The sequence below is a fragment of the Eurypyga helias genome, unplaced genomic scaffold, assembly GCF_000690775.1.
Source record: "Eurypyga helias isolate BGI_N326 unplaced genomic scaffold, ASM69077v1 scaffold21017, whole genome shotgun sequence".
Lineage (NCBI taxonomy): Eukaryota > Metazoa > Chordata > Aves > Eurypygiformes > Eurypygidae > Eurypyga > Eurypyga helias.
In genome coordinates this window covers 43,980-56,195 of record NW_010262597.1, presented here as the reverse complement: position 1 = coordinate 56,195, position 12,216 = coordinate 43,980, and positions in this window count along the sequence as shown.

The window sequence follows — 12,216 nt, the reverse complement described above, 5'->3', positions numbered from 1 at the left end:
GGTGGGGGGAGGGTGTTGGGGGGGAGAAAATGCCTATGGCTAAACTGTATGAATGTTTACGCAAAAGCCCCACGAACTTCTGGTTTCTTATTATGCAATAATTGATGTGAATTCCATCCAAAGGATATTCTGGTGAAGTAAGAAATTTCTGTTGAAATTCCAATACTGAAATCCCACACAAAGGTTTACAGATTCTGTGAAAGAGGTACCCCCTCTCTACTATAATCTCTGTTAACTATTGTGCTAAAATACATGTGGAAGGTCTTTTAGGTTTGGAAGCTGTGTCAAATAAGTCAACACATTTTGCTTGCTTAAATACTTTAGAACACGCCTATGGAAAGTACTTTTTATTTGGCTAAGCTTTTGGCAAAGCTTTGGCTAAATCCCACAGAGCCCTATGGATAATTTTCCTATAGTAATCTTTCGGTTTAAAATCCATGGATTTTTTGCAACAGCTTTTCCTGCTAAAGGCAAGTTTAGGCAAATGTTTCTATTACCCATGTAGTAAATTTGTATATTCTTTAAGATCCTGCTCTGTGAGGACCTCATTAGCCTGGGATCCAGATAATCATAGAATCATAAGGATAGATAAGGAGATTCTCTGTTTCCTGTGAGAATTCTGAGTGTGAAAATGTTGATGTGAGTGAGAAAGGCTTGTGTAAGTCACCTTGGTTAAACCAGGGTTCCATCTACAAGAATTGTAGTCCTTGCAAGGTGAGGCTTAGAAAATCAGGAGGTAGGAAGTGACATCATTAGCTGGTGACAAAGGAAGTAAATTACTGAGTGCTGTCATGGTCCCTCATGAAAACAACAGGAGGGAGAGGAAGGACATGGCTTTAGCCTGCACCATAATTAAAAATATGAACCCTTTCTACAAAAGGCAGATTACCAGGACTGTCATTTGCTTTAATACTTCAGATATTCGTTTGGGCAACTATTTGCTTTTTCCTGTACGCTTTTCTACTTTAAGTTACGTTTAGATAATAGTTATGTGCTTTGGCAATCAAGTCAGTGAGGTCACTTCAGGTAACCCATAATCACTTCTAGAAGCATGAACTGAAAAGATGAAGTTTTAAGAATATAAGTAACTCCCAAGCAAGGCAAAAATAACAAAAAAAAAAATTGAAACATATATTTGATGTAATCAAAAGCATCCTCAAATCATTCTTGAGACAAATAAAATGTAAAATTAAGTAGGCTTTTCAAAATACATCTGCATCTGAAAACTTTAATAAATACTACACTTTGTGATTTTGGGGTGTGTGTTACTTTTGTGTGCAGATACCTTTCACATCTATACGACTTCTTTTACAGTTGTTGCTATGACAACGTTACTCACCTCCAAAGGTAAAAGGAAATTAACAAGTTTTTTCACCTTTGGGCAAAACTGAAAGGAGGGTTTTATAGAGAGCAATCCACGTGTGCCTCTATACCCACAGTCCGTGATGTTTTGATAGCTGAGTAATCTGGAGGGAGTAAAGAAGTGGGTGGTTTCTCATTATGATCTCTTGTTACGGAAAGCTTGAGAATGATCGTCTCAAACACGCAGAATCTTCAGCGATTTTAAATTTTAGAAATGCCATATTAATTTGTTAGCTGTTTTTCTTAGAGTAGAGAACAGAAGTCGCACGCAAGTATTCATTTCAGTTAATTTTAGATCAGTTTTCTTTGTTCTCTCTACAACCCTGGAAAGTATGTTGCCTCAGGTAGGCCACCAATTTTTCCATGAACAGTAGTAACTGAATTAATCAAATTTAATTGCAACAATTTCATAAACATCAATTAAATCACAACAGTAAACTATTAGTAAAATACCTTTCCAGATTTTTTGGTGGTTGTGTTCACTGAAATGGTAGAATGAACGCTGGCCTACTCCACAGTTAACTGAAAGGTGTGACTGGGCAACCATGGCACGGGATGAGTGTTTAGCAAGGTTCTTTCTGGAGCTGTTGCCAGAGATTTTATTTTTCAGCAAGGAAGTCATTATGTGTATCTGGATGTTTTAACGTGACTATTTTGGGGGTTCTTTTCTTGAAAATCCTAAACAAAACCAGCCAATTCATAAGCAAACAACTCCCTTCTAATTGAAATGTTTGCGATGAGCGATAGCGTACTACTTCTCGATACATTCATTAACGACAGAGGAATCTTTGCAAGAGATGAAAGGATAACACTTTTATGTCTGACAGCCTGGTTTTACACGCAGCTTTTGTATTGCTAAAGCGGTGATGTGTAGAGCGGTGATTCCCTTTTACTGATATAACTAGCCGTGGTGGAACCGTGTAATTGTTACATGAGATTACTAATTCAAGCATAGCTCCTTGCCCTTCTGGCTAGTTGAGTTGCTCCGTTTGAGATACATTTTCTCTCTTACAACTGTAGCTGTTTAACGGTGTCAGTCTAGTTAAGCCATACAACTTCTGGGTTAAGGCAGAGTGGGAAAACCAGTAGTGTCTGACTTTTTCATAGCTGTGTCACCACCTCTGCTCCCTGAGCAGAATGGGAAAGTGGAAATTACAAATTACTGTCATCGCTAAAGTGAATTGCCAGATCTGCTGAGTAAGAAGATGCCATATTTATGACAATTCTTACAATGCCTTGCTGTGTTTTACAATATTCCAGCTGAAAGCCACATTCTCCCAAGGCTTTCATGCCATCATACCTCTGGCACAACATTCCAGCCTTGTGTATGAATGGCACCGAGGGGAACAGGTCCATCCCCTCAACGCACGTGTGGCTACAATCTGCGCGAACTGTCAGCCTGCACGCAGGTCGTCGGCCACGTCACCGGGCAGGCGAGCTCCGGAGCTGGTTTGCATCCTCCACTTCTCCTGCGTTTGTGTTGTTTCGTGTGCCTGTGTGAGCACTTGGTCATAATCACTGGGGTGGTGACTCATCTGTCTCAGAAAGCTGTGCTCCGACAGGATGGCGCAGCCTCACCCAAATGCGAAACGGAACACCATTCCTAATACTGATCAGCTGTTTGAAAGCTCTGCGGGACCCAGGATTACCGATAGAGGCATCCCAGGAGGGTGGTAAGGGGTCTCAGCTCTCCTGGCCCCTGCTCAGTAGCAAAGCTGAAGCACTCCACTCTCCGAAGGTCTTGCAAAACACTCGCTGTTCAAGAAGGATCATTTCAACGTGTGATAACTAGTTTCTGGATTTCTCACCCGAAGTCATCCTGAGACATGCTGTGGGGCTGCCACCCTGTCATGTGTTGAAGGAGACAACTTACTGAAACGACTGCTTCCCTTCTAGCAGTGCTGGTGACCCACTCTTCTAAACTGTATAAATGATGCAATAGGATCTTTTGCTATTCAAAACTATTTCTTTCCTCTTCCACTGTTTTTCATCCACTGCCTTCTATCATTTTATATTCACTGATATCCTGCTAATTCTAGTGTTAATGTTAAGACCGTTGGCACAACCCTGTGGAAAGCTGCTTTTCTCCTTACTCTCCCTATTTCTAATATTACCTTTTGCAGGTGGTATTTTTGAATCATCTCATATATCAACTAGTATCACCCTCTTGGTACACATGCTCATGATCTCAGGCCCTGATTTCTCCATTTCCATATTTAGTGGCCTTCCCATTGCTTCATTTAGCCGAGAGCATGTACTATGTCCGTATTTATTGGTGCCTTTTATTTTTTGCAGAGGAGGGTGAGCAGTGCTTTTTCCGGCAGTTGCCCAGAGTGCCTGAGAGAATTGGTAATAAACCACATAATCTTTCCTTCCTTTCAGGTGTCTCCATTTTTTCCTTCTGTCAGTTGTCCCTTCTGATCTGTATTTCTGAGATTCTCAATGTGACATTTAGTATCTTCGTCTAAACCAGTCCCTTCCCTCTTTCATGTCTTATCCTTATCTGCCTGTATAGTATCCTTGCCACAGTTCACTTCTACATTTCCATTTCCAAATAACACACCCCTAACCTCAGCTCTTTGGATCTTTCTTTCCTCCCCTTTTACTGGCCCCATCCAATGTTTAAACTACATTGCAAACTCCCTTTTCCTCCTTCCCATGATTTGGTATGTATTTCTCTTCTCCAAAACCAAATATTTAACTCCTTCTGGAGACCACCACTTTTTTACTTCCTATGTTACTTGGCATGTCCTCTTGATACCCCTAGATCAAAGATTATGTAAAGATTAAACATAGGTTATTCTCCCTAAATTTACCTCTTTGCATTTTGTTTTCTCCCATTCTTTATTCATAGCACTCTCAAGTCTTTCCTTTTCTTGAGCCTTCCTTTTGCCCTCCTGATCACCAGAATGAATTTGATTCATTTTTTAAGCTCATGAAGAAATAAACCCACAAACAAAACCTGCACGAAGGAAGACTCTGGGGTTGTTTGTTGACACAGATAACTGTGTTACGGTGTTGCATGAAATACAGCGGGTTGAAAGCCAGCTCGGATGTTAGCTAGTTTCTATCGAGGTCTTTTCTTTGAATTTACTTTGTTGTTGTTTATTTTCACTCTGACTTTTCCTATTTCAATAGTTTCAATATTTCAAAAGTTGTGAGATTACCAATATTTATGCCCTGTTTGGCTTTGCAGCCAGCCGATGTGGCGGGAGATCATGGAGAAAAGCAGGTAGATCATAAAAAAGGAGGGATTGAAAGGCAAGGTCCTGGTCCATTGAGATTCCCCTGCAGGAACTCGATGAGAACTTGTAAGTTAAGAACTTGTAAGGTTAAGCAGAACTTTTTATTCAAAATCAATATTCAGCATCCTCTGAAAGACCCCATCCATATCAGACATATCAGACAAAGAAGCTGATATGAGACAGAACACCACAGGCTGTCTGAATTTAGGATGGCAACAAATGGCAACCCATGATTCAGCTCCACTCCAAAATTAATTGATGAGAGGCGTTGGGTTTTTTTTTCCCCCAGAGCTCATGAGACATGATCTGTGTAAACTGTGTGTCACTGCACTGCCCAGGGCTCATCGGCGCTCAGTAAGCAAATAGAAGTTTGCCTAGAGACAAGGCGAGGCTGAAACAGCATCTCTGGGTGAGAGCAGTGTTTCTGTAGAGTCTAGACACTGCAGGAAGAATCAGGTGAGCCTAAAAACTGGCACAGCATGTCAGAAGTGTCCGAGAGACACCTCGTGGTATGAATTTGGGATCTGAGTTAGAGAGATACTTATTACGTGCAGTTCCTGACAACTACCAAACTGTTTTTGAAAAGCTGGCTTGACGCATATCAGTGTTACAGCTCTGAGGACAAGCGGCAAGGAGCGTTACATGTACATGCAGCGCGTGGCACGGACAAACATTATGATGCAAATTCCAGCAGAGGCAAACCCTCAGTTCCCTGTGAGAGCTGAGGGAGGCCAGACGCAGTGCTTTGTACGGTGTGTCTGCAGAGGCGCAGGAGCAGACGTGGCATACGCTGTAGACGTGCAACAGCAAGACAAAAAAGACAAGTACAGGCAGACAGAGCTACAGGCTCTCGGCTCCGCTTGTTGAATGACTTTAAATGACAGTTGAATGACTGTCCCTATGCCCCACCAGAAGGGCTTTCCCTGCATGTCCCATTACCAACCCAATTTTTTTTAAATGCAGTAGAAATTCTCTTATGAACTGACAGAGATTTAAGATTTGGTAATTTCTTGCCATCTGGCAATGTCGTGCTTCATACACTTGCAGCATGTAGAAGTCGGCAGCAGAAACCAGAACTACAAAAGGTAAAGCTGAAGTAAGTGCGGCGTGAACCTTGCAGGTTTTTATGTCCCGCTCTCGCCTGGCCTCCACTGTGCTCACGTAGAGTTAGGTGCCCTAAACCATACAGCACCTTCAAAGAGGTGTCAAAACCTCATTTAATGCCAGCAAATTGCCCACTACAGCTCACAGGAGGGCATTTGGCAGACTTAATGCTTGGATGGTTAGCAACTGTCTTGCAATTTCATCTTAAATATTCATGGTTAAATAGCTTTAGAAAAATAAAAAACGTGACCATTCCCTAACAATGCCTCCACCATTATCTATACCCTGCCTTAATGCTGGGTGTGTGCAACTCCAAACCCATATTCCCCTTCAAATGCCTGCATTCCTGGTGTCGATCTGTTGAGGACTACTACCAGGATGGCAGATAGCATCCTAGACAATGAGATTATATGAAATTTACATTAATGTAAGCTTCCTAAGGGATTATTTAGAATGGGGATTAAGGAGCTTTATGAATTTAAAACTTCCTTTGGATTTCTTCATCCTCTCCCCTCATCTCACAGAGGGGAGAACCCAGTGGCTTGCAGCGGGGTGCAGTCTCACAGGGGGCAGCATGATCGTTTTGAACCACCTTCTTTGTGCGGAGCTTTGCTCGTCTTCACCAGCATATTAGTCTGCAAGAATTAGGAGGAAATTCTGGCACGTATGAAAAGCAGCCCTCGCTCTAGCCGGCGGGAGCTGTAACTGCTTTCCAAGTGGGTTGAGCAGGCCTCTTACTCAGATGCCGACTCCTTAGGCAAGGAACATATTTGTGAGATTACATCTTCCAAAAGCAGAAATGCAGGTACAGGTTTGCTTTTCATCATTCATCCTGCGCTCTCCTTCCTGTCTGCCATTCCAGCTCCTCAGAGATTAAAAATTCCCCGTCAACCACCTGCCTGATCCGATCAGTCCCCCAGTTCGGAAACCTGGGGTAGGTTCTACGCCATCCAGCCACCTGATTTACAGGCTTTAAATAGAGCTCCTATGTTTAGCAGGCAGCCTTTTACTTTTTTTTGAGTACCAGATATTTGCATTCTCTAAAAGCATTTCCAGCTCTAATGGGAAAAGAATGAGTGGTGGACCCCAAGTGAACTCCACGTTTCTCTTTCCTTGTGGAGATACAATTATAAGAATTTACACCATGTGAGATCTGCCCTTACTGATTTTCAAGGGGGTTGTAGACTTGGGCTGTGTGTGGATTGACCTTTGCAGACATGGTAGAAGACATAAAACATCACAATTAAGCACTCAAAACCAACATGGATTGACAGAGAAATTGCACATTCGCTTCCAGGAAGCCTCTATTTCCTATAGGATCACGTCTACAATTCTTTCTGCTACAGGTTTCATTACCAGCCATTAGCATTGACCTCTTTTATTCTCGATCTATCTGCCTGTAACCGGACAAATGCCAGTTCTCACAGAATTTTAATATCGCTTACCTCGTACGCAGGGTACACCTAAGTATAAAAGTGGTACCTTCTGACGGTAGATCCATCTTTGGAGAGCAGCATGTAGGCAGTGCAGCAGCCTGTCATACCTGGGAACTCCTCACTGCACACTGCGCTTGCTGCACCTACACTTTGGGATGCACGGATGACCGTGGCATGGATTGGTGCATAGAGAAGGAGCCAAAGGAGTCAAGGGCTATCAGTTTGTACACTGTTGTTAGGATTTGTAATTGGGCTGCTAGCCCATACTGGAGGATATTTCACTGTCACAGCTCTCCACAGCAACCAAAAAAAAATCTTGTGAAGGTACTGCGACTTGTACTGTTGGAACAGATACTGGTCAAAACATGGGTCCACCTGAAAATGAGCTACAGCACATCTAACCCTGATGTTTGGAAAGGATTTCTCCCCATACCAGACTCAAGCAGTAGGAAGAGGACAGCTGCTTATATATTTTGTCAGACTCAACATTTTGCAATTTATAAAAATTCATGAGGTTTCACTAAGTGACATTTGGTAAGCTCAGCACTTGCACAACGTAATCAAACTCTTAAAGTTTCACTAAGTGACAGCTATATTGAAACTTAAATAGGAAGTCGTTCTGTATGTTGAGACAAAATGAAGTGAATAAACACATAAACCTACTTTAACCATGTAATAAACCAACACCATTTCTCATGGGGACTGAAGAAAGGCATATTGCAGAGAGAAAGAAATGAAAATAAAGTAGCAGAAAAGAAACAAGGCAAAATTTCTGATTTTTTTTTTTCCAGGTAGTTTTGTAGCACCACAGTCAGCTGCACTGAACTGAAAGTTAGATTTAAACACAAGGTAGTAAGAAGTGGTGCTTTCTGCCATAACTCCACTCGGTATATCCCTCCCTGTAGGTTGTGACCACTTACATTTTGCATGAGTAAAATATCACCAAAAAATATTTATTATCACCTGGATGAAGACCTGGTCATGATTAAATACACCACGTGTTGGGACAGGGCACTGTTGTCGAAGAAATAAGGCTTGTAGGTGAGATACTGCTTGCATTGCCTGCTGACAATGAGGGTGCAGGTACGTGATTTTCCAGGTTTCTGCATGGCATCCAAATGACTTCATATGCTAGGCAGGAGGTCACAAATTCCTGAGATAGCGTTCTTGACACTGCAAAGACTGTAGAAAACTCGTCAAGTTGGCAATCTGTGTGCTTAATACACTAACAAAAGGGACAAAGGGACATAGCGCATATTGGCACCTGTGACGGTCATAGCAGTATTAAAAAATAGTGCCATAGAAAATACTTTGCCTTTTTTTTTTAATTGTGTTTCAAAAATATATTTAAGCCCATTTTAAAATAACCACCTACTCTTCCTTGCTTCAGTCCTAGTTTCCACTGGCACAGAGGAGTGGGCAAGGTGCCTTTGGGAGCATGGGCACTTTTCTGTACAGGGGCCTGAAGTTACAAAGGCAGACTGAAAGCCATTCAAACAGCCTTCATTAGCCTCTTGCTAGTACACACATTATAAATACAATCTCTCTACAGACTATCACACTTTTTTCCTTTAATATCTGTCTGGTTTTCAGCCGGACGCCGTCTCCTTGATTCTACTCAGACTATTTACATGCTTAAATATGTGCACAGCTTCTGTAGATCTGGACTAAGACAGGACTAGAGGCCGCCTCTGGGATTTTAAAGGGTGGCTCATAACACTAGATTGGGAACTTGGGTTAGATCCTTTAAAGGCATTTAAATCACGAACTAGAAAAATACACTTTTTCAAAGTATGGAGGAACCAAACTTGCCCCAGATCAGATATCCATACTCTTGAAAATAGCTGGTGCTTATTTGCATCTTTTAGGTATCTTAGTAACCTTTAAAAAGCTCATCTTTAATGTTGCTTTAGAGTCTGGACTCTATATTAACTATTTGTGAAGTTCAGTAATTACAGTGAAAATATGCAAAGGCCCAAGAAGACAACATTTTAATTCTGGAGTAGAGAAAGGGACATAGACGGGAGGATCAAATGAGAGCTGCCACAGCCTAAGAAAGTATCAAGCAACATTTAAGCAGCATTATTTTAGGACATCAAAGTTTATCTTTGGATACTTAAGGTGTGGCTAGAAAAATCTTAGTACTCACATTACAGTTTGGATGTGCTGGTGTGGTTTTTTATGGTCAAGTATTACTGAAGGAACGTGCTTTTCAGATTTTATTCTCTTCTTACAAATTGTTCACAGCTGAGAAAATCCCTTCAAACAGTCTGCTGAAGCACTCTAGAAATAAACATAAGGGTTTAAAAAAAATATAGTTTCCCTCGAGTAACTCTTCATTCTTCATTTTAGTAAATTCACCAGTGATCACACCCGAGACAGATTTATGTCTGGTTTTCAATCCTCTACTTCATCCATCTCACCTTTTATTATGTCGTTATGAGAAACGATTTCTATAGAGCACTGTGGGTTTTTTCAAGCCAGCTTTGAAGCTAATGTTGGCGTGAAAGTGACAACTACGCGCGGGCGCCTCCCTGCAGACACGCAGCGCTGGCGTTCACGTGGAGATAATTCACCCGCCCCATTTAGGTCGCAGGCTGCACATCTATTGACTGAGCTGGCACACGAAAGCCCCGGCCCAGACAAGGCTCTGGCCCTTGCGCCAGACACCCCCACAGTGGTTCTTCTCTTGCTCCCAGGAGCAGCTTCCATCCTCGGAAGTGTTTTTCCCAATTGTGCGGATAACACAGAGAGCATTACAATTGCGTTGCCCGCCCTGTATCTGTCTGTGCTGCGAGGTCTGCTCCCCTCCTGTGCCTGTGCAGTCATTCCCATACAAAAACGCTTTATTCCTGGTACTGGAGCCTATAGTCAGCTCCTGTTCTGAATGGACATCGGAGCACACTCACCTCCTGCTGTGAAGCATCTCAAGCAATATTTCCTCCTAGCTTATTGCACGACTCTGTTTTGGGGGTCCACTTCTGGTCAAGTGTCCTCCCAAACCTCTGAAGGGGAGTGGAAGGGGACCCTCTCCTGCCAACAGAATTGCAGTGCCCCCATAAACCACTTGTTCCTTAAATTAGATAATCTTGGGCTGCTTTTACCAAGTGTGCACTTACAAGTTTGGGATACATTGCAACCCTGCAGCAAATTTATATTTAGATCATTTCAGTCTCTAATTCCATATTGGACCCTAAGCATTGTAATATGTCATTTACATAATTATTTTCAAAGAATGAGGCAAACCTTTAGCTAATAATTTTCTGCGCTGCTCCTCAAAGAAGTGAAAACTTGATTTATTCATACATAAAAGATCAGGAAAGTGACTCAAGCCCTTTTAAGAACTGATGCATTCTATTTCAGCTTCATTCTATCACTGGCCTCAAAGGATCCAAGTAGAAAAGAAGAATAAATTGTAAATTTCTGTCACAATAGCAATATTGTTAGAATTTATAAAAGTGCCTGAACACTCGGTTCCTAGGACTGCATTGCGCAGACCTTGGCTGCTTGTCTGAGATGCTCAGGTGTCATGTCTCATGAGGGAGCTCTGCGTAGTTTTGAAATAAAGTGGTACTGAGCCTCCTGGCCCAGCCACCTAGGTTTTCTGTGTTAAACCAGGCAGTTTTGGGGGCAGAAAAGGGCACAGCTGCTGCTGGAGCTCTGGAGGGCTTGGAAGTTGCCAAGTTAGGATGCAGCCCTCATTATTTAGCCACCGAGAGGGATGTGAAGCTGGTAGCGCTGCGTTAAGTGCAGACTTTCCCAAAAAACAGACGCCGAAGCTGTACTTTGGTGTGTTCATCCGACCTTTATACACAAGTGGCCTTTCTCGTTTCAGAGGAGTTTTTCAATATCAGAAGTCTCTCTCTGGATCCAGTTTTCATTTTGTTAAAGGAAACTTAGATACAAACATCCGGATATTTTCAGGTAGAGGGTTGTATTTTCTTTCTGCTCCTATTGCAGTCTCAAAAATATTACAGCCATGATTTAACAGCCTGTGTTGTGCGTAAGGAAGAAAATAAAGAAAAAGACAATAAAAGAAAGCAGAAATTTACAAGCCAAGTTAAGCAAAGAGGTACTTAAAACTGGCAGGTACTTGGTTTTATGCTTTTATTGTCACTCTCATTTTAGTTATGTTATTTTATGATAGCCAGCTTGGGACAACATCTCTTTGTTCTAAGCATTGTTCTAATTTATACTGGTGGCATTGCTTTCAGAAAGTTAGAAATCTTTTTCTTGAGCACTTCAGCGGCTGAAATAAAATGTAACTTGTCTTTTCATACATTCCAGAATTGAGAGAGTTTACTGGAGAGAGAGCTTTATTTTCTGCAGCTCACCCAGGCAAAGCTTGCTCTGAAACACGTGCAACTGTGGATGCGCTCCCAGAGAGGTTTCTACACAAGGATGCTGTGGATTTTATCCTTGATTCTGCCACTCTTCCTTATCCCGTCAGCCTGCAGAAGCACCACTGCAGATGGTGCTCAGGCTGGCTTGGGAAGATCCCTGTGGGCTTTGCACACCCTCCTTTGCTTTGGGGATTTTTATTTTTGTTTAATGTTGCAGTGAATTACAATACAGTGCAATTTCGCATTCTCTCACAGTGACTTGTGGGAAAAATTTATCTGTCCTTTCCCAATGTATGTCAGAGGCAGAAATAAGTCATTAAGGGACTAGCAGAACTCGACTGGTGCTAGCCCCTGCCTGCGCTTCAGAGCAGGCAGATTAGCTGCTGACATCTGCAGCAGACAAGCTGCACTAGCAGGAGTCTGTAATACAAGCCCTATAAATGAACCCACAACATCGGAAGGATATAGACTGGTTGGAGCGAGGCCAGAGGGGGGCACGCCAATGCTCAAAGGGCTGGAGCACCTCTGCTATGGGGACAGGCTGAGAGAGTTGGGCTTGTTCAGCCTGGAGAAGAGAAGGCTCCGGGGAGACCTTATTGCAGCCTTCCAGTACCTGAAGGGACCTACAATGAAGCTGGGGGGGACTTTTTAAAAGGGTCTGTAGTGACAGGACAAGGGGTAATGGGTATAAATTGAAAGCGCGGAGGTTTAGATTAGATATCAGGA